Source organism: Molossus molossus, unplaced genomic scaffold (assembly GCF_014108415.1).
Source record: "Molossus molossus isolate mMolMol1 unplaced genomic scaffold, mMolMol1.p scaffold_m16_p_10, whole genome shotgun sequence".
Lineage (NCBI taxonomy): Eukaryota > Metazoa > Chordata > Mammalia > Chiroptera > Molossidae > Molossus > Molossus molossus.
The window spans coordinates 96,732,700-96,754,286 of NW_023425345.1; the positions used below are offsets into that span (position 1 = coordinate 96,732,700).

A 21,587-nucleotide genomic window follows, 5' to 3' on the forward strand; every position below is an offset into this window, starting at 1 on the left:
TAAAAAAGTGGTTCCGAGTTGAAGATGTCAGGCTGAAGTTCTCAGTTGTTATAGGAAATTTCCACGGCTAAATCATCTTTCTTAAATGTAACTCTGTGTACCATTGTGCTGCTTAAAACCCTGTAATAGCTTCACCTTGACATTTTGGATCTAGTCCAGGATTCTTAGCAGGAGGGAGAGACCCTCCACACTGGAAATCCTCTTTGCGTGTGCTCCTCCTTGCTCTCTCTGCTCTGCCGTACCACCTCCTAGAAAACTGCAGGCTGTCTCCCGCTTCGGGGGCATAGCCCGTGCCTGGAGCAGGGTCTTCCCGTCGTATGCCTCCTTCCCTGTCACCGGATCAGGCTGATGGTGAACAGTGGCTTATTCCGAAGGACCTTTCTTGCTTGGTCCCCACTCCTGGCCCCAGCTGCTATCGACCCCCGGCACCGCTGTCCACTTAGCATTCACTTCAGTCTTCTTTTCCCAATGGGCAGGAGGCTCCAGCAGGGGTGAGGAACCTTTTATCTGCCAGGAACCATTTGGATACTTATAACATCATTCGAGGGCCATACAAAATTATCAACTTAAAAATTAGCCTGCTAGCCCTGGCCGGTTAGAGCGTTGTCCTGTGGGCCAGTGAGTCACGGGGGTTTTTTTGTTGTTGTTGTTGTTTTTGTTTGTTTGTTTTTTAAATATTTTTTCTTTATTGATTTCAAAGAGAGAGAGAGATAGAAACATTGATGAGAGAGAACATCGACTGGCTGCCTCCTGCCTGCCCCCACCTGGGATCTGGCCTACAACCCGGGCATGTACCCTGACAGGGAATCGAACCAGGGACCTCTTGGTGCATGGGTTGATGCTCAACCAGTGAGCCACACAGACCAAGCGAGTCTTGAGTTTGATTCTAGTCAAGGGCATGTACCTTGGTTGCGGTTCGTCCCCAGCACTAGGGTTGTGTGGATGGCAACCAGTCGGTGTGTCTCTCTCGTGTCGATGTGTCGATGTTTCTCTCTCTCTCTCTCTCTCTCTCTCCCTCCTTCCCTCCCTTCCTCCCTCCCTCCCTCCCACTCTATCTGAAGAAAAATGGAAAAATATCCTTGGGTGAGGATTTAAAAAAAAATTTCCCTGCTATCTTTGGTGAGGCTACTTTGGTGAGGCATGTGATGTCAGCTGGTATTGACTCGTAGGCCAGACATTCCCACCCCTGCAGGGTATGACTGTCTCCCACATGGTCCACTGTGTCCCCAACATGTAATATACTACAGCTGGCGTATGTGGGTGTCCAGTGGATGTTGTGCTAAATGGGTGAATGAGCATCACATCATTGATGGCTTATGTCTCAAAAAATAAATTTGAAGTCTGAAAAAAATAAATGACCAGTTACAGGAAAGTTAAATTTTAAATTATTGCAGGACTAACATAGTTTGTATTGTGAGAAATGTTTGAAAGAATGAATGAATGAACTGAAGAAAGACTGGGCGGTGTTTACCTGGTTGCCTAAGCCGGGGGGACCACAGGAAGGACAGACAGCGCCCTTTTCCAAAGGCTCCTGGGCCGGCCTCTCCTCTCTCGCTCACTTCGTATTACCTTTCCTCCTGCCCACTTCCCATTCCTTCACCCTCTTCCCTTTCCGGTATCCCACGTCCCCAGTTTGTTCTCATCCAAATGCATAAATTCCAGTTCAGTATTGTTCTCCCCACCCCCACAGCAGGGCTGGACCTGTGCTCGGGAACCCCATTCTCATGCTGTCTACACCGCCTCACTACTCAGCACACCGGGGGAACGCAGTTAATAAGAGAGGTCAAGATTCTGTATTTATCACCTTTGCTGAACAACGTTTAATGGCTTCTTTGTTTCAGAAGTGAGTTCAGTGTTTGGTTTTCCTCCTAAAAAATAAATCAGGTTTGATTGGGGGAAGGGGCTTGAATCATTCTCGATCCCCAAATAGGCCAGTAGCTTCCAGTGTCAGCGTCCGAACCTCTTTGTCCTGATGGCAGCTCGTGTTCGGGTAGGAGGAGGAATCAGGCACCGTGTGCTGTCTGTCGAGGGGTCCATGGTGAGAAATGGGTGTCTTGGCGCTGGAGGATTTAAAAGGTTTGAATATTCATAAGGTCTTATCTGAGCCACTCACTGGTTATTAGTTCTTCACATTAAGTTAAAGATATGTAAATCCTTAGAGGTTCATGGCACATCCAGGCTGAATAAATCCGAACCTCTAAAAAAGAATCGGCGCGTTGAATATTCTGTCGATGTCTGTTCCTCCTTCTCCGTGGCCGCTCATCTAACAATGCGTTTCTTTCTCATCCCGCCTTCCAACATAGGATGGCAAAGGCCCAGAGAACGTGGTGATCACTTCATCTCCCAAACTGCATTTGATCTAGTTTTCTGTTTATACCATTTATCTTCTTGTGCTTCAAGCACTTTCCCTGACGAAGACTGCTTTGAAAGCAGGACACCCACACTCGGTATCACTGCGTTCATTTTTCTTACGTTTTGGCTTGAATTATGGTGCTTTTAATATTCATGAGGTTTGAAAAAATAAACATCCTAGACGATTTCCTCTGAATGGAAATGTTATGGTTTCAGACCCCAGAGAAAACAATTGGGAAGTTCTACAAGCCCACATTTTCTGCCGGTCAGTTGGAAAGTCGCTCCAGCTTGGCAGAAGTAACCACCTCCTCGACGCTGCTGGGCTTCCCGGACCAGATGGCTGGGGCCTGTGTGAAGCAGAGGCAGAGAGACAGCAGACGTGCATATTTAAAGACTCCCTTTGGAATAATAGATACCAGCATCCTTTTCATTGATTTAAAATGATATCATTTCTGTCACTGAAGAAGGTAGAAGAATTACTTGTTCCGTTTACTTCTCTGTGTTCAAATGGAAATTGTCGACATTTCTCAGCCTCTCTGCTTACTTTACATTAACCCTGTATTGATGTTTACCTCTAAAATGAGCTCAACCAATCCCTAAAATATTTTAAGAAATATAGAGGAAGAACTTTCCACAAATTTGAGAACCAGTCTTTTAAGGAAAAGAAAGTAATTATTCTAGGTAATTAAAAAAAACACCGATAATCAAAAGTGGTGTTTCAATAATAGAACATTGTTCTAGGTTTCATGCTTGCTGGAGTCAACCCCATGAATTTCCGTGTATTGACTCTATCATGTTGCCTGAGGTGACCTTCCCAAGTTCACCCATTCTGTCCTGATTGGAGCCCCCCCCCCCCCCATCTCTATCAGAGGATTGTTCCGTGTCCCACACTGATGATCGAGCTGTCTCGCACACCTTTCACGTCACGTTCCTCTGTCTCCAAACTCCTCGTATCATCTCGGGTCTCTTTCTCAGGAACTGTGTCAAGTCCCTGTGTGCTTAGTGCTAGCTACCCCTTCCCTAGAAGTGGCTGACTCAAATCCATTAACAACTTCTTTCTTTCCTGCCACACCACTAAGGATGCTGCAAACAAAACTCTTTGGGTCCCCACCCCCTCTTGCAGCACTAGGGGAAGTTGGCCAGGGGCCAGCGCAAGGTGGAGCTGGCGGGGCTACTTCTAGAACAAGACCGTAAAAGCCAGGAGACTTGATAGCACTGAGAAGCAAATACCGACTTCTAGAAATATTTTAGGAGAAAACTCAGCCACTCTCTGTTCATTGAATTTTTAGTGACACGCAGACAAACAACCTAACTGATTCACCCTCTCCCCAAAACAAAACAACTATAAAACCTTGCCTAGCCCTGGCCAGTTTGGCCCAGCAGTTAGAGCGTCAGCCATTGGATTGAAGGGTTGCAGGTTTGATTCCTGGTCAAGGGCACATAACCTGGGTTGCAGTTTCGATCCCTGGCCCCAGTCTGTGTCGTGCGGGAGGCAATCATTTGATGTGTCACTTTCTCTCTCTCTCTCTTTCTCTCCTCCCTCCCTTCCACTCTCTCTAAAAAAAAAGACAATGGAAAATTACCCTCGGGCCTGGCCATTGTGGCTCAGTGGTTAAGTGTCATCCCATGCACTAGGAGGTTATCAGTTAGATTCCCAGTCAGGGCACATGCCCGAGTTACAGGCTCCATCCCCAGAAGGGGGCTTTCAGGGGGGCAGCCGATCCTTGTTTCTCTCTCATCAATGTTTCTATTTCTCTCTCCCTCTCCCTTCCTCTGTCTGAAATCAATAAAAACGTATTTAAAAAAGAAAAATATCCTTGGGTGAGAATTAACAACAACAACAACTACAAAAACTTGCCTAATCCTAGGTTTTTATTTTTATATCATTTTTTTTTTTACATATTTTATTGACTTGTAGAGAGTTAGGGAGAGGGAGAGAGAGAGAGAAACATCGATGAGAGAGATACATTGATCAGCTGCCTCCTGCACGCCCCCTACTGGGGACTGAGCCCACAACCTGGGCATGTGCCCTGACTGGGAATCAAACCAGGACCTCAGTCCACGCGACAATGCTCAGTCCACTGAGCCACACCAGCTGGGCCCTGTACATTTTTAATTTGACTGTCTTTGATGGCTCCTTCCCTAACATGAGCTCCCACGAGCACCTTCTTTGTCTTCCCCTTAAACTACTCTGAGCTCTGTTTCAATCGAGCATGTGGAGAAGAACCTACCCTTGCTCCTCCTCCCTCACAGTCCTCTCCTCCTCCTGCCCTGGGCTGAAGCCCTCAGCCCTAACTTTTCTCTCGCAGGTTACAAGTGTCCCGGACCCTGGAACCTGTGGGTCCTGATCCTCCTCTGCCTCAGCCTCTCTGCAGCATTCGACGTGCTCCTCTCTGCCGTGCTGAAGTCCTCCTGTGCTCCCGGCTCTCCTCCGCCCCTCCAGCCTTACCTGCTCCTTTTCCTCCTTTTCCCTCTAAAATGTAAGGTTCCCTTAAGGTTCTGTCGGATGTTTCTTCTTCCTGCTCTCACCCTTGCTAATCTCGTCTCCTCTACGTCCAACTTCAAATATTACTTCTCTGTGACTAACTCCCGAGTTTCTTCCACTCGGGCCCAGCCTATGTTTCCATCTCCAGCTTGTAGATCTTTACTTCAGGTCTTCCTGGGATCTCCCTCGTCCTCGTCCCTGAAACTCGAATTTCTAGCATCAAATCTTACCGATTTTCTCCCAGCAAAAATGTTCCCACCTTTCCTGTGTCTATTTCCTGTGCTATCCCGAAATATCTTAATTCATTTTCTGTTTCAGTCTATCCTCGGGTAGATCACCACCCGGGCACCTCCCTCTCTCTAACCGCCATGCCCAGTTCATCACGGAGCCCTGTTCATTATCCCGCCCACATGACTTCGTCCATTGCCTCTTCCCCGGGCTGTCACGCGGCACAAGCCTCCCCATCACGGCATTGCTACCGCCAGCTTGGTTCTCTGCTTCTAATCTTGTTCCTCTCTCCTCTGCTTTTGGAATGTTCTTTTCTGCATCTAGAATGTTCTTTTAACAATGTAGGTCCAGTTATACTCCTCCCTCTTTCAAACCTTTTCATGATTTCGAATTTTATTTAGAACCAAAAATCCTTTACATGGCAAATAAGACCCAGACTGACCTAGTCCCAACTGCCTTGTCTTCATCACAAAGCATTGTCTGGCCATCTGCTCATCTTTCAGTTCCCCACATTCGCTTATGTCTTTCCCACCCCAGGGCCTTTGCATGTGCTGTTGTTTCTACGTACAACACTCTACACCCATTACCCCACTCTCTTGCCAACTTCTGCCCCGTCTTTTGGGCTCAGCACAAAGGATATTTCTTAAGAGAAGCCTTAGGCCCCCTCATTATTCTCTGTAATGGCATCAGACTCTTTTCCTTAATTGCCACTGATGACAAGAATGTCCACTGTGTTGTTTGTTTAATGTACCCCAGTCCCTAGAATGTAAGCACCTGGAGATGAGGAACCTGAAACACGTCTGTCTTCACATGCCCAGCAACTAGCTCAGTGCTACAGATCACAAGGGTTCCCCAGTGCTTCGCAGATGAGTGACAGATGGTGGCTCCGTGTCATCTCCCTGCCTGCTGAAGGGAGTCTCAGCTCCGCCTCTTGTCCAAGGGTCTCTGTGGTCTGACCGCAGCCGACCTTTCCCGCCTCCCCTCCCGACTCCCACGGACGGGGGTGTGATGAGCAAATGGAGCTCTTTGTGCCACCTGCGTAGCTTTGTTGCTGCTGAGCGTCTCTGGGGAGCAAGTTCCCTCCCATTTTCGTCTTTTACCCTCCCTATTCGTCACCAGTCCAGTTCCTGTCGCTTTATGATGCGTTTGGATTTGTCCAACCAGAAGTCACCTCTGCCTCTCTCGCTTTCCCGTGGTACATTGCCGCATCTTCATTTTGGCTCTTACCCTGTGCTCTACAGAAATTGCGCGTGCTTTTCTTCTCCTGAACGTAATGGAAGGTGCTGGAGAAGCGCTGTGTCCCCTGGCCTGGGTGCCCAGCACGCGGCTGCGCTCAGGGCCTCGGCGGGTGGACATGCTGGAGAACAGGCGGCGGCGGTGGCAGGTGCTCCGCCGGTCACTGGGGCAGGGAGAACGCTGCGCATCTGAAAGGCCTGAACCAGACGGAGGTCATCGGGGGAGGAATCTTGAAGTTCTTGGCCAACCCCAGAGAAGAAGATACTTGATAAGAAATGTTGAGTAGCCGCCAAGAAAGAGTAGAACCAGAGTTTAGGTCTTATAATAAAGTTCCCTAAAGGGTGCCCCATGACAGGACTTCATTCCCCTAAAAATAGCAGCAGCACTAACGTACGCTGGCTCAGCTGGCCGAGGGGATGCCGGGCCGACTATGGACTCCGTCTCTGAGAGGAACTGGAACAGAGAAGGCCCCGTGTGGTCCTTTGGAAAGAGCGCCTCCCCCAGCCTCTCGGCGTCGGTCAAAGAAGAAACCCCAGTCTGCTTGGGGATTCTCTGCTGCCTGTTCTGTTGCAGCTTCCCACAAGAAAGAAACCTTTTCATCACTTGAGTAATCACTACCCCCTCCCACAAAGGAAAATAAACAGAAAATTCTCCCTTTGGGTTGACTGAGCATCGGTGGTAGTTGCTCGAGCAGAGATCAAACCAGGAGACTTGCGCCTTGTGGTCATTGGCATCAAAGGCCACAGGTTTCCTTTCTGCCTGATTTTAATATGCTGCGAGCCTTGGGAGGCTTGATTAAAGCTGCAGGGAGCCAAAGCAAGCATATAAAGGAACTGTTTTGATGCTTCAAAAACCCAAGCAAACAGAATCTGTATTATTCAATTAGGTGTGCGTATGGGATTTGTCCTGGGTGTTTTGACTGCTCAGGGCCTGCTGGGGAAGGCAGTCATGGGGTTGAGACCTGAAAGGAACCATGTTTAACGCCCTCCCAGATTCTACTTTTCATCTCGCGGAGGCTGCGCGGCACCGGGCATTACCGAGAGCTGTGCGTGAACTTCTGCTCTGACTTCTGCTTGATCTGCTTCTCCTCCACTGACCCCGGGTCCGCGGCAGGGCCAGCCCCACTGCCCGGCCTGGTTCTTGGGTTCCTGTCCACGTGACCCGGATGTTCTTTGTTTCAATATGACTCAGGGTGGCCTCAGTATAGTATGCGCTTTGGAAAACGGGCCCTCCCAGCTAGACCACTTCCTGTGTGTCCTGCCTTCAGCGAGTCACCGAATCTTTGTGCCTTGTTATAGCACATGCAGGATGGAGCTTGGGGTGGTGGAAACTGCCAGCCTCACGGCGTTGACCGCGTCCATTCAATGAAAGAGCTCGTGTTCAATCCTTAGCACAATGCCCAGCTCAGGATGAGTGTTCAGTAAGTGGTGATAATCGTCACGATTATCCCAGGACACAGGTAGGTTCCTCCCTGTTGGCTGCTGTCAGCAGATCCGGGGAAGACCAGAAGGGCCGGGCACCCAGGTCCCCAAAGGCATGGCGTGCACCCGGACCGAGAAGGCCTCGAAGGTCACATGGGAGATGCCACACGGACAGCTGAGGTCAGTGGAGCGCCTGTCCCCGTGACTGGCTTTCCCAGCAGGCATTTTAAGTGACAGTGACAGCTGCTGCCAGTTGGCCGTGACATCCTGGGACTCTGGGAGGACAGCATTCGGATCAGGGTGGCAGTCATGGAAGGTAAGGGCAAGCAGCCATGCGCCCGTGGCCGAGGCTGTCCGAACTCTTGGGGGGCACTGCGGGCCCCGGTGTACTTCTCACCAGTCAGCTCACAACAGACCGTGTGCTGAGGGCCTGAGCCACCGCCCGACTGCTGGGAAGCCGCCTGCGAGGAAGGCTTTTCCCGACACCAACTGGAGTCCAGAAAAAATCCCACGTCAGTGGCTGGAGATTTGCAAACAGGTCGCCTGGATGGTGCCCACGTGCTGGGCCTCATCTTCCTTTTCAGGTGTTTGTCGTCCAACAAAGCAGGCACTGCGGAATGTGTGGTCCATATGGATAGCCTGTATAGAAAGCAGTTCCTCCTCCGTCGTCCCTAGTGGATCTGTTAGGAAGTGGCTGCCTGTGACATACCAGCTGCTGCAGTACTGGGATGTGGAGAGCACACCCTGGCCATTAGGCGGCTTTCGGTCTAATGAAGATGAGTAAATAAGGAAGCGTAGCATTGAACGCGTGCAAACCCACAGGCCCCGTGGAAAGCGCATGCACTCGACTCCGTGGGCCTAGATCAGATGGCGGCTCTTACCTCTGGCCAGTGGTATGAGCGTAGGAAGATCACGTGACCTCTCTGAACCAAACTTTCCACACCTCTGGACTAGAGGATAATGTTCTTCGTGTAGGGTCATCTGTGTGTGTTAAACTAGGGCCAGGCCAGTAACTAGCACGGCGCCTGACAAGTGGTCGTCATGCAAACAGTGGTCACAGTGAAGCTGACATCATTCCAGAGGAACACAGGGGACACGGCACACAGGCCTGCCTGGAGACGCAGAGGAGGATACTGGCCCTGAATTTGGAGGAGGAAGAGGAATACTTAGAGCAGCTGCAACGTGGGGCACCATCGGCTGAGCTGAGAACAAGATGGGCACAAATGAGCACTTGAAGGTCTAGGGGACATGCAGACATCCCCGTGGCTGGAGTGTAAGTGCTGGTGACGGAAGGCCGAGGACAGGGTTTTGAATGATAGGGGCCTCCAGTGCCACTCTAGAGTCCGAGACTGACAAATTTACAATGTACTAAAAATTCCCGGGCCAAGTACTAGGCAATGTATATATGTTATTAGATGCCCATAACCGTCCTGCAAAGATAAAATAGCATCATTTTATAGATGTGTAAACCCAGGCCGGAGCAGATTGTTGCTAAGTCATTACACTCACCATATTAGCTTATGGTGAGTTAGATAGGCTGCCTACCCGAAGGACAGGGTATCTCATTTGGTATTTTATGTTAAATTTTGTTGCCTGTTTGTTTCATTTCACTCATTATTCTTTGGATACATTTGGAACAAAGCAATACTGTAAAAAAATAAACTGTCCCTGCCCTGGCCAATTTGGCTCAGCAGTTAGAGCGTCAGCCTGCAGACCAGAGAGTCCTGGGTTTGGTTCCTGCTAAAGGCATGTACCTCGGTTGCAGTTTGTCCCCGACCCCTGTTGGGGTCATGTGGGAGGCAACCAGTCGATGTGTCTCTCTCACATCAATATTTCTCTCTCTCTCTTTCTCTCTCTCTCTCTCTCTCTCTCTCTCTCTCTCTCTCTCTCTCTCTCCCTCCTTCTCTCCCTTCTGCTCTATCTGAAGATAAATGCAAAAAATGTCCTCAGGTGAGGATAAAAATAATAAACTGTCCATACTGATAATCCAACTTGAATAAGTGTGGTCCCTTCCCCTAGCTGGGCGGTGGGTTAGGTGGAAATAGAGGTGGCTTACTATTATGGTGCAATTCACTGATACGAAGATTCATTTATACTTTGGATCATATTGTTCTCCCAAATAAATCAAGCGTTATATTAAAAACAGCACACTATATTTTCATTTTTTTTATGATAGGTATTAGGCTTGAGTCCAGAATAAGGTATATGGGGCACTGGATTGAGATTGAAGCTATGGGGTTCCTGAAATGTTGCATGTCACCCAGAAAAGAGTAGGACTCCAACCAACTTCAGATGGACCGTCCTCAGTAAGAACATTGGAAAAGTACACGTTAGCATCAACTCTAGGAATTTGGGGTATGTAATGAACCCAAGTACCCAGGGCTGTGTAACCTGAACCGCTATCCACCTCAACCCCTCGAAATACTCAACACATTTATTTTGGACGCGTTCTAAACAGGTGTTTCCTCTATGTCGCAAATGGTTTAAACTAGAGCCTCGCTCATGTCCGGTGTGCTCAGCTGAAGTCACAGGGCCAGCTGACGCGAGCATGTTCGCTCATCTGTGCTGACGCTGACAGCCAGAGCGCGCGATTCCCACGTTGGTCAGCGCTGGACAGAGAACAGATGTTGGGGATTATGAGGAAGGATTCGGGGAGGCTGTGGGCCCGAGTGTCTGCGGAAGTAATTTATTGTGGAGACACAGAAAGGCTCCGCAGAACCTTCGGTGAGAAGTTCGTGGAACAAGCCTCAGTGGGCCTGCGAATCAGGGCTCCAAACAAATGTTCTCCTGGGTCCTTTAATGGAAAGAAACATAGTAAATCATCATCTTTGAGTCACACTGAATGGAGAAGGGAAGAAATCCTGGTCCCATGAATTTTCGTTTAAGTTCTAATCTATGAATTAATTAGTGGGATCTTGACGCCGAGGTCAGAGGAGCGTATCCCTGGAAGATAGTTTGCAGAGAAAGGTTGGCTGCCCCGCTCCCCCTTGGGAACATTCCTGAAGGCGAGGCTCAGTTATCCCAAGATAACACAGAGCTCTTTCTTCCCAGCCATTGCTGGCTGTCCTGGAATTTCTTTGTCTGGCCGCTCCACCCGTGGTATTGTCTAACCCTCGACTCAGCTCACTACCCAAAACACTGCGATTCGCAGGCTCAACGCCTAGACCGCTGGAGGTTATGAAAGTCTCCGTGTCTGCTCGGTGGACCGCCGTGACCTCGGCTCACTGTGTCACTGCTCTGTGGAAAGCGAACCAGAGATAACTTCCTTCTCTCTGAAGTGTTTTTGGGTAGCGCTCTATCGATTTAATGAACTTCAGTCTGATACTTCTCATAGCAGTCCAAATGTGTTTGCTGGCAGATCTCAGTGTTATTGGTTTGAAAATCAGATTATTTCAAGAGCTGAAAAGAAAGGGGAGATATAATGAGAACTGTCTTGACCAGGAAGGGTCATCTAAGAAAAATTTAGAAATAAGACAAAGTATTTCAATAGGGATTCTTAAGATGAATCATATTCAGAAAAGATGTTTTTCTGATTGTTATCCTCCATTGTTTCCATTGCCAACATATCTGTAGCCTGTTAAGGATTTCACTACAAAGACTTACAGGCACTGTGACTGCCTTGGAGTTGATCTGAATTATTTGTTTTTGTTTTCTTCTAAGAATGTGCTATACATGTTGCTTTTTCTGGGAATAAACATATACATGTTCTGCTAGGGAGAAAGCAAGTAGTGAATGTGGAGAACGAAGGAATTGACAGTAGCTTACTAACAGATATTTTCAAAGAAAAAAGAAATAAAGGAGACATAACATTGTTTATCATTGCCATTAAAGAACACAGTGAGTACGTAATAAAAATATGAGGAAAACGAAGTGGATCCTTGCAATAAGTAGTCTATGATTCAAAATCTCAAATGTATCAGGAGAATTCATTCATTCAATCAGCTAGGAGTTCTTTCTTTGAAAAACAAACAAACAGACCAAAAAACCCAGCAACTCAAAGTAACCTCATTTTTTTTGTTTTTTATTATTATGTTTTTTATATTTTTTTTTAATCCTCACCCAAGGATATTTTCTGTTTATCTTCAGATAGAGTGGGAGGGAGGGAGACAGAGGAAGAGAGGGAGAGAGAGAGAAAAACATTGATGTGAGAGAGACACATCGACTGGTTGACTCCTGCATGACCCCAACCAGGGCCGTGGATAAACCACAACTGTGGTACGTGCCCTTGACTGGAATCGAACCCACGACTCATTGGTCCACGGGCCAACGCTCTAACCGCTGAGCCAAACCGGCCAGGGTGCGTTGGTTTTTTCAAATGCAAAAAAAAGGATAATTATTGTATTTTGTTTCTCCTCTGAAAACATCTTCATTTCTCCTAAAGTAATAGACATCTAGGAAGACAGTTCTATTAAAGAAAAATAAATCCCTCAGAGCTTTCAACATTATTAAGGAAAACAAAGACCAAAGAAAAGGTCTGGACGATGTTCTGAAGAGTAGATGATATCAAATGTGATTGACATATTAACCCAGTTGTGCGAGAGGAGAATGTCGAAGATGTAGGAGGCTTTCTATAGGAGGATCAGTCCAAGGTATTCATGTTTGCTTATATCTGAGAATTTTAAAACGAGGGAAGCTGGACTGGAAAGATAGATTGAAATATATGGGAAAGGAAATATAGCTGAAGTGTTTGTATTAGGGTATGATGGAAAAAAATGGGTCTGTTTTATGTAAATTTCCAAGTGACTTGGTAAAGAAAGTCAAGCGGACATTAATTAAGTTTACAGAGCCAGAAAAGGTGGGGACCCAGGAGGTTATATGTAAAAAATACAGATGGACTGAGAGAGATGAGAGGAAATGGACAAACTTTTACAACATGATATTCAGCTTGGAAATATGCAAGCCAATACGATGGGGAAAACTAGCCAGAAGACAGATAGCCGGTTTAAAGAAAAAGTTAATAAAATGTTGAGTCTGAAAAACTATACAGACCAAAGCCAGGAAATTACAGAGTTATGTATCCCACAGTAACTGTAAATTAACCCCATTGCACATATGTAGTATTTCACATTACCGTAGATGGTGTTAACTTTCACACCTAAACATGCGTGTGTGTGTGTGTGTGTGTGTGTTTCGTCTGAATCACAGCTGTAATGGGAACAAAGGTGCGAACAGGACACGTAATGGATTGCCTGCTCTTTTCACAAGTCACCCAGGAGCTCTCGAGCCCAAGCTGCTCGTACACCTCAGAACGGGGCCGAGGGGGAGCCCAGTGTTGATTCCAAGGCCGTCGTTCACTGAAAGGGCTGGGCAGGTACCAGCATTTCCTAACAACTGTACAGAAGTCACGAATGTCCTGGGTATGTGGACGGAAGTCTGTACATTCCCGGGAGAGCACACTGGGCTGAAATATACCCCCACTCTAGCGTCTCCTGCCCTTTGCTTGCCTCATATCTGTCTGTAACCTGCTCCTTTTACCCGTTTTTTGCCCAGTTATCATCCATTTTTCCTCTCCCTGTACTTCATGTTAGGCTCATTACAGGAGTTAAAATAGTTTTCCTTTAAAGCATTCAATCTACTGATCCGGTGGATTGTTTACTTAAACACACACACACACACACACACACACATTTTTATGCCCAGCCGGTGTGGCTCAGTGGTTGAGCTTCGGCCCATGCACCAAGAGGTCACTGGTTCGATTCCCAGTCAGGACACATGCCCAGGTTGTGGGCCCGATCCCCAGTAGGGGGCATGCGGGAGGCGGCCAGTCGATGTTCTCTCTCATTGATGTTTCTCTCTCTCTCTCTCTCTCTAATATCAATAAAGGAAAAAAATTAAAAACACACACATTTTCAATCAACGTATACAGTATATATTCCAAAGATAGCTCTCATGTCAGACACAGGACCAGGATGCAGGAGTCTACATGCTTCTTCCTGAAGCATCCTCCAGGCTCCAGGCCATTTCTCTTCTTGTCCGCTTACAGCATCTTCCACCTTTGTCAGACGCACACTGATTTTCTCTCCTGACTTTTGCTCCACATGGGGGATTTTTCCACCTATGTGGACAGTCCCTGTGTTTATTGTGTCTTCCTAATCCTCTGATTTCCTCGGCTCCTGAGGTTCTCCTCCACAACCACCTCCCCTTACCTGGCACTGCCACGCTGGTGTCCTCTGCACGCTGTCGGCGTCGGGTTCCGTGGGGCTCACAGCAACCCCGTTCTGCCGCCCCAGGCCCTTGTTCCCACTGACACCACTCTCCAGTCCTCGTCATGACTGCCGTCTCAACCTGCCGTTGCTGTCCAGTGGGTACCCAGTGAATATCCTCTTATTTCTCCCAGTCTTCATCTTCCTCCTTTCCAGCCAGGCTCCCAAATCAACTATTTACATGGTTCATGCATTCTCCTCCTCAGTTCCTTTGCCCTCCTTGGTTCTGACTTCTCTGCCTTGCTGAGCTCTGTGCTGTTAGGCTATCCGCACTTTTAGGGGAAGTCAGATGATGTGTAGCCTCATCAGATTCATCTGCCTGTGCTGGAGGTCGGGCTCTCGTTGGTATCATGAGATCGATTTATTTGACTTCCTGTTCTCCAAGCAGCATTTTCCAAAGGATTTTCCCTCCTCTGCAGCCCCAGACCACTCTGTGCTGAATGCATGACTTCACCTACTCACTCAGGGGATTGAGGTCACTTCCCACTGGTTTCTTCCACATCCTCCCGGCCACCCAGACATCTCTTCAAATCGCCATCATCTCATGCTGACTTCCTCCCACCTCCAAGTTCGCAACGACCCTTGAACTTCCGAAGCCTGGTCTTGGACTCAGCTCCCAGTGTCACGCCCTCTCGCTCACTCTGGGACCGCACTCCACACCCCCCCCTTCCCTGCTGCCATCTCGGCACCCTTGCCCTTCCGTCTCTGGCTGCCTCCCTGCCCACTCTCACTCATGCATTGTCCTGGCTCCCTCCCCCCCCCATGTGCTCCCCAAAATGTCCTCACCTTCAAAGCGCAGCTCCATCCTGGGTCTTCCTCCTCCCTGACCAAGGCTTAACTATATCCTGACACCTTTCCTAATCTCAAGCCTCCTCTCACTGTGTATTACCTTTGCTCACAGGCTCACCCATCGCTGTGGCCCAAACGACCCCTAAGTATGGAGGCTGGCCCACCTCTGCGGTGTGAGAGCGTGGGCTCCGGGGTCCGATGACAGGCTCCAGCCCTGACCTGGCCACGTTACGTGACCTTTCCTGCCAAGTTATGCATCTGTGGGCGGGAACGGCACCAGGGCCTCCCTGCCGGGGGGTTGGGAGAGTGAAACGAGCCCACCCACGAAGAGGGCACACACGCGCACAGAGTGAAGGCCGCTCGTGCCTGGTTGTCACCGCTGTCCTCGTCATCTCCCCGCTCACCTTACTGTGACCTCACACTCATGTGTCCCTAGCCTCTTTCCAAATCCAGGGCTCCTTGCCAGCCCCTGCTCGGGCCTGTGCTGCCCCTGCTCGGCTGCCCCTCGACCCATCGAGGCTCCTCTGTCCCCACGGCCACTTCAGGGGCGCTCTCTTGGCCTCCCAGAATCTGCTCCCACTTCGCGAGCTCCCCTAAGCTGGCACCTTGATTGGGTTCCGTCCAAACGCCCTTCCATAGCTTTTTGTCGTCTCTGAAGTGAAATCGAAACCTCGCAGCCCAACATGCTCTCCTTCCTTTTCAGGTTTGCCCCCTCCTGTGCCCGAAGCCAGGCACAGTCCCTTTAGCAGAACATGCTCCCGATTGGCCGTCAGGCCCGCTCTTCCGGCCAGAGGGCCTCCCACCCCCCGCAGCTGGCTGGATCCTCCGTGACCCCCACAGGGTCTCTTACGGAACCAGTGTGACCCCACTCCGCTCCTCCCATGGTGACCCCAAGCTGCCAGAGAACCAGGACTGCCCCCTCGTGCCCCGTGTGGTCCCAGCACATCCCAGGCGGAACCGCACCTTTGTGAACTCACACCTGTGAATCCACATCCTGTCAGCCCAGCACTCGGTGCGGGGCCCACACAGCTGTGCGTCCGCTGGGGCCTTGGAATACACGTGTTCAAGCTTGGGACAGGTTCCCCCAGGGACAAAGGACACGGAATTAAATACCGGGTCAAAGGTTCTTGCACTGCTGGCCTCGTGTCTGTTTGAAAAGGAGTAAAATGTTAGCTGTAGTGTTGGGTCCCCCAGCTGCCCTCCCAGTCTCGTTCCCCTTGAAACAGAAATGCTGTCATTTCTTTAATGTTTACTATTTTCATGCATGTATTATGTACGTATAAACCTAGCGAAATATAAACAATACACAGACTTGATTTTTGCAGGGTTTTGAAACTTTATATAGATTGTATCACATACACCTTTCCCCTCAACACTGGGTTGTTTGGGGTTTCCCCCCCACACTGTTTTTGACATTTATCCATAGTGATATGATTGTAGTACATTCATTTTAATGCTCTTTTTAGTTATGTAAATATGCCAAAATTTATTTATTCTCCCATCGATAAACATTTACACTTCCATTTCTTTGCAAGTACTGAAAACGCGACGGCGCTCACGCCGGCACACGCGTGTCTGAGGACGCGAGGGAGTCCCCGGAGCAGAGCCGCGGGTGGAGCACCTGGGACGGCTCGTGTGTGGCTTTTGTTTGTTTACCTTCGTGGTGTCTCGAGATGCAGGAGTTTCCATTCTCATGCAGTCGGGCTCCTCTTCCCTCCTTCACGGTTTCTGCCGTTTGGTGTATTTTCTGAAAGCTAATCGAGGCCGTAAAGCTATTCTCCTGCGTGTTCTCCTGGAAGCTTCGCCTTTCGCCGTGAGGTCTGGGATCTCCCTGGAGGGGTGTGCGCACGGTGTGACGCGGGGTGTGCGTGGGCGTCTTCCACCGGGACGAGCAGCCGTCCTTTCCCGGGACGTGCAGGCCGCTGGCCGCTGCGTCCAGTGGTGTCCCCGGGGCCTCCGTGTCCAGGCAAAGTCTCTGGTGTTGCGTCGGAGGGGTCGGGCTGAGCAGAGAGGGGCCTGGCCATGCTCTGGAGCCATGTTTAGAGGAATGTGAGCATGTGCCTCCAGGTTCGGAGCCTGGAGAGCATCGGAGGTGGTCTGTGATCCCTGTGCAGGCTTGGTCTCTGGAGAACTGCTGTGTGTCCACTGGAAGCCTCCTCCGCTCACTCACCTCACTTTCCTTCCATAAAAATGACTATTTTCGCCCAGTCGGTGTGGCTCAGTAGTTGAGCGTCAACCCATGCATCAAGAGGTTGCCGGTTCGATTCCCGGTCAGGGCACATGCCCCGGTTGTGGGCCCGATCCCCAGTGTGGGGGCATGCAGGAGGCGGCCAATCGATGTTCTGTCTCATCGATGTTTCTCTCTCTCCCTCTCCCTTCCTCTCTCTTTTAAATCAATAAAGAAAGAGGAAAATTTTTTAAATAAAAGACTATTTTCCAACCTGTCAGTGCCCTCTCGGATGCTCTGAAGAATGGCAGGGGTCTCCGTGGGACTTGGAAATGATGGATCTGGTAGACCCGGAAAGGGAGGTTCCATGGAAGAGAGTGGGAGCTGCAGCCGCGCCCTACCTGCCTCTCCCCCGTGCCCCAGGCCAGCGGCGGTGCTCATGACCACAGGAGCCGCCAGGGAAGGGGTGGAGACGTGGGGGCGGGTTTTAGGGGAACAGTAGACATGTATGTTGTTCCGGAGATGTTCTCGGAGTTGGGGTTCCTGCACGGCCTGCCGACGCGATCCTGTGCGCCCAGCAGCGTACACAGAGAGGTGAGCGAGCAGCTTGACAGGCACTGCCTGTCTCGGGCAGATGCCTGTGGGTGAGGAGGAGGAGGAGGTACTTCCTTCCTCTCTGCGGCTCTGTAAGCAACCGAGGGGTTGCCGTGGGATGAGCGCTCGAGGCTGGGGGAGGAGGAAGGCAGGTTGGCTGTGACTGGGAGTCTTGCGTTTCAGGAAAGACAGAAATCAACTTGAAAAGTAGAAGGCATTATTTTAATTCCTTCATTTGCTGTCTGGAATGGACATTTTGCAGTATCCATGAGGTCATCATAAACCACTGTGTCAAGTCTTTTCTCCTCAAGACCCGTCCTCTGTTCGGAAAGGAGACCTGGACGTCGGCGTGGAGAGCCAGTGAAAAGGAACCGCGAGCGCGAGAGAAATACGCGAAGGCATCCCGGGGGGCCACGTGCTGCTGCTGAATTTCAGTTGCAGTTGTCAGAGTTAAAGAAAACATTGGAGAAAATGTCTCATCGAGGGTCCCCGGATTGTTCTGCTCCGGGAAGGCCAGCTGAGGGATGGATGGCGGCCAGCTGGCGGGGGCTCAGACGCCCGGGTACCCTGCGCCAGCCACTGAGCTCATTCGCTCCATCTGAGTCATTTTATAGTCAAAGCTGTTTCAGGATCAGCACGAGGCACCATGCAGATGTTGGGGGAGGGGCTGTTGCAAGGTAGAATTTGAGGAAGGAGGAAGTATGTGCTTAGTTTTGAAGGTTTGGCCCAGAGCTGCGGGGGGTTCGGGTGCGACGGAATGTTACGAACGCTGCCCGCGGTACGAGGGCCTCGCACGGCAGCTCCGTGAGGCAGGTGCTATGCCCGCTCAGTTCCACGGACGAGGAAATGGAGGCACAGAGGGTTCATTAACCTGCTGAAGTGTCATCTGAGGCTCAGAGGCATGATTCCATCCCAATCTATTCCATCCTTCACCACCATACTCCACTGCTGAGAAAATCCAACCCTCCACCCACCCCCCAACCACCAGAGCAATGTGGAGGTAGCCCAAGGCTGCTGTGCTGGGTTGTAGAACTCTGCTCCCCTCTACATGTTCATCGTGACTCCGTGAGGCAGAAGAGCACAGTGGTCATGTCCCCAGGGGACGTCTCTCTTCACCTGAGAACCCTTCTCCTAGACCTCGATTCTGGGGTATAGATTGGGAAGCACCCTAGGAAATCCGACAGGGTGGACAGCAGGGTGAGCCTGACCCACAGCAAGAGCCGAGCGCAGCCTGGATCTCAGCAAAATCGTATTGTCGCCAAGGCCGGGGGACTCAGAGCCTTTGCGTGTCCCCCCTGGCTCCTGCTTACAGCTCCTGTGAATGTCCTGTGCCTGCTGACCGGCCACCTGAGGTACACGTTATTTCTGAACCCAGATACGTGTTCATGACTGTTAATCCCACCTTCCTCGTCCTTGCCCATGACAGTGGAGACAGAAGACGCCGGCCTCCTGGGGCCTGCGGGTCTGTTCTGCAGCTTCGCCTCAAAAATGAGGTGTGTTTGAAGACTCTGGTTTTGCGGCGGGGAGACTCATTCAAATTATTATGAAAGTATTCTTGGTTTTAATATGAAAGGATCAAATTTTTATTGTTTTGTTTTGATTTTTTTCACTGATTTTAAAGAGAAAGGAGGGAGAGAGGGGGAAAGAGAGAGAGAGAAACATCGATTGATTGCCTACTGCACATGCCCCAACCGGGGAACAAACCTGCAACCTGAGCATGTGCCCGGACCAGGAGGCAAGCCCAGTGCGTGGATGGCACTCAACCAAGTGAGCCGCACCAGCCAGGGCAGGATCAAGGTTTCAAATCTTTAGGTGAGATAGAAGATCTAAGAAGTGTCTTGTTTATCATGTGGTTTTAGGTGAAGGCCAACATTTTCGTCCTCTTAATTTAGAATGCACCAATCTGCCAGGTCTTCTCAACACTTTTAAAGGTATTCTAGATGCCCAGGACCAATTGGCAAGGACTTTCCCGTGGGAATAAACAACTGCATGAGTGTGTGCCCTCTGTTAGTCACGTAATTCCCGTCGTCTGTGTCTTCACTAATGTCAAGTAGGCAAGCTGGAGAGAGGGGCCTCCCACGGGCCACGCCGCTCGGGTCACGTGGGCTGCTGCTTGCTGGTGTACCTGCACAGACCAGCTCCGGGGGCGGGAGGCGTGTTCATCGTCAGAAACAATCATTTCTGTCTTCGGTCGTGGTTCCCGGCAACCAGGAGTCTACAGACAAAAACCTAAAGGCCAAGAAGACACCCAGGGTCTCCCAGCTCCGAATTCCTTTTCATTCTTTTCTAAGGATAAGTGAATGGCCGTGGTCTGCTTATTCTGTAGCAGTTCAATTCGGTATGATTGGGGGACCCCCTCAGCCCTCAGTTCAGTGGCAGTAGCTAAGCTCTGGAGCACAGTTTGGGCGGAGAAGGCGCCCTCTTCCGGGGGCTGTGACTCAGGCAGGACCCTTCTGCGAGAGGGGAGTCGGCGCCCGACTGCGGTGTCCCTGCAGCCCGCCCACCACCCCTGCGGGACAACGGCCCCGACATACCAGACAGACTGTACGTGTCCCCATGGACGTTGCCTTGTTTGTTCCGTCTACTCTGGAAGTAGACGAGCGTACGGATTGCAGAGAACCAGTTTTAAACTGGGAACTGAGAGTCCCACACTCCCTGCTTTAATTTCTCATACAGATAGGAAGGAATGGCCTGTCTTCTCACCCAAAAAAATTGCTGTAGGAAGTTAGTGCAAAGCGGGGTGCAGGGCTAGGTGATTCAATACAGCTGTTTGGTTAGACCGACCATTTGGTCTCTAAAATGGGGCACTAAAACCCAAGGCAGTGTGGATCAGTGGTTAGAGGACCGGCCCTTGCACCGAAGGTTTGAAGGTTCGATTCCCGGTCAAGGGCACATACCTGGGTTGCAGGTTCCAACCCCAGCCCCAGTTGGGGCCCATACGGGAAGCAACCAATCGATGCTTCTCTCTCTCTCCCCCTCCTCCCTCCTTCCCAGTCTCTAAAAGTCAGTGGGAAAAATATCCTCGGATAAGGATTAACAACAAAAAAATGGGGCACTAAAGAGAAAATAGGAAATAAAAGTGACCATTACAGGAAAAAGAAAAGTTAATAATCGAAGGGGTTGAAGTCTTGTCTTTCTCTCTGATAAGTGGCGCATTGCGGGACAGCTCTCTGCCTCTTCAAGCCCGTGTGGAAATTGGGACTACCTCCTTGTCACTGACTGGGGATTATTGGGAGTTTGACTTTTACCACCAATTTTTTAAAAGTCACCCCATTCTATGTGCTCTGAAATGGGAATTACCTCCCCTGGAGGGTGGAGGCAGGATGGGGCGGGGCAGGGGGTCTTTATTAGCTTCAGGGTTTTCTTCCCGTAGATTTCAACTTTGGGCTGCCCTGCCAGTCAGGGGAGAAGGGCCCTTCTCACGTAGCTTCCACCTTAAATAGCTCATGGATGATGACAGTGTTTGTCAGAGCCCCCCACCCCACCCCCACCCCGTGCACAATGTAATACTATTCCAAGAAATAAAAAGAGCAAGTTACAGATACACGGAGCAACATGGATGAATCTCAGAGACTTGTGGGGTGAAAGAAGCCAGATAGATTCACAGGAATGAGCATTCTGTCTCCCCACTTTTACAATATTCTAGAATAGACAGTGTAGCCGTAGTGACAGAAAGTGGGTGGTGATCGCCCGTTGGATGAGATTGACTTGAAAAGACCCAGGAGACTCCTTGGGACGACAGAGGTAAATGTCATACCTTGTTTGGAGCATTGGTTACACAGATGTAGACAGTTGTCAAACTCGTCTAAGTACTTAAGATTTGTGCATTTTCGTGTATAGTAAGTCCTCACTTAATGCAACCTTACATGACATGACATATAATGAAACCGATTTTACTATAGGCTAATTGATATAAATAGCAGTGAAGTTCCTACAGCATCTGGTCAACGCTGTAACAAAATAAAGTTGAACGAAAGTACATTATTCGAGCCCTGTGCTGTGGCTTATTTGGTTGGGCGTAGTCCCATGCACCAAAGCGTCGCTGGTTCAATTCCCGGGTTGCAGCCTCAATCCCCAGTAGGGGGCGTACAGGAGGCAGCCCATCCATGTTC

At 49.8% G+C, this 21,587-nt stretch overlaps 1 protein-coding gene and 1 long non-coding RNA gene across 2 annotated transcripts in view; both read left to right on the top strand.

Moving 5' to 3' along the window:
- LOC118623815 (phospholipid-transporting ATPase IB-like) overlaps positions 1-21,587 on the top strand; it is a 230,623-nt gene that overhangs the window by 156,976 nt on the left and 52,060 nt on the right. The gene's annotated exons all lie outside the window — the stretch shown is intronic.
- LOC118623977 lies at positions 1,755-12,182 on the top strand. Its single transcript, XR_004958316.1, has 3 exons — positions 1,755-1,843; positions 9,899-10,077; positions 12,104-12,182. It is a non-coding gene; the product is annotated as an uncharacterized LOC118623977 (long non-coding RNA).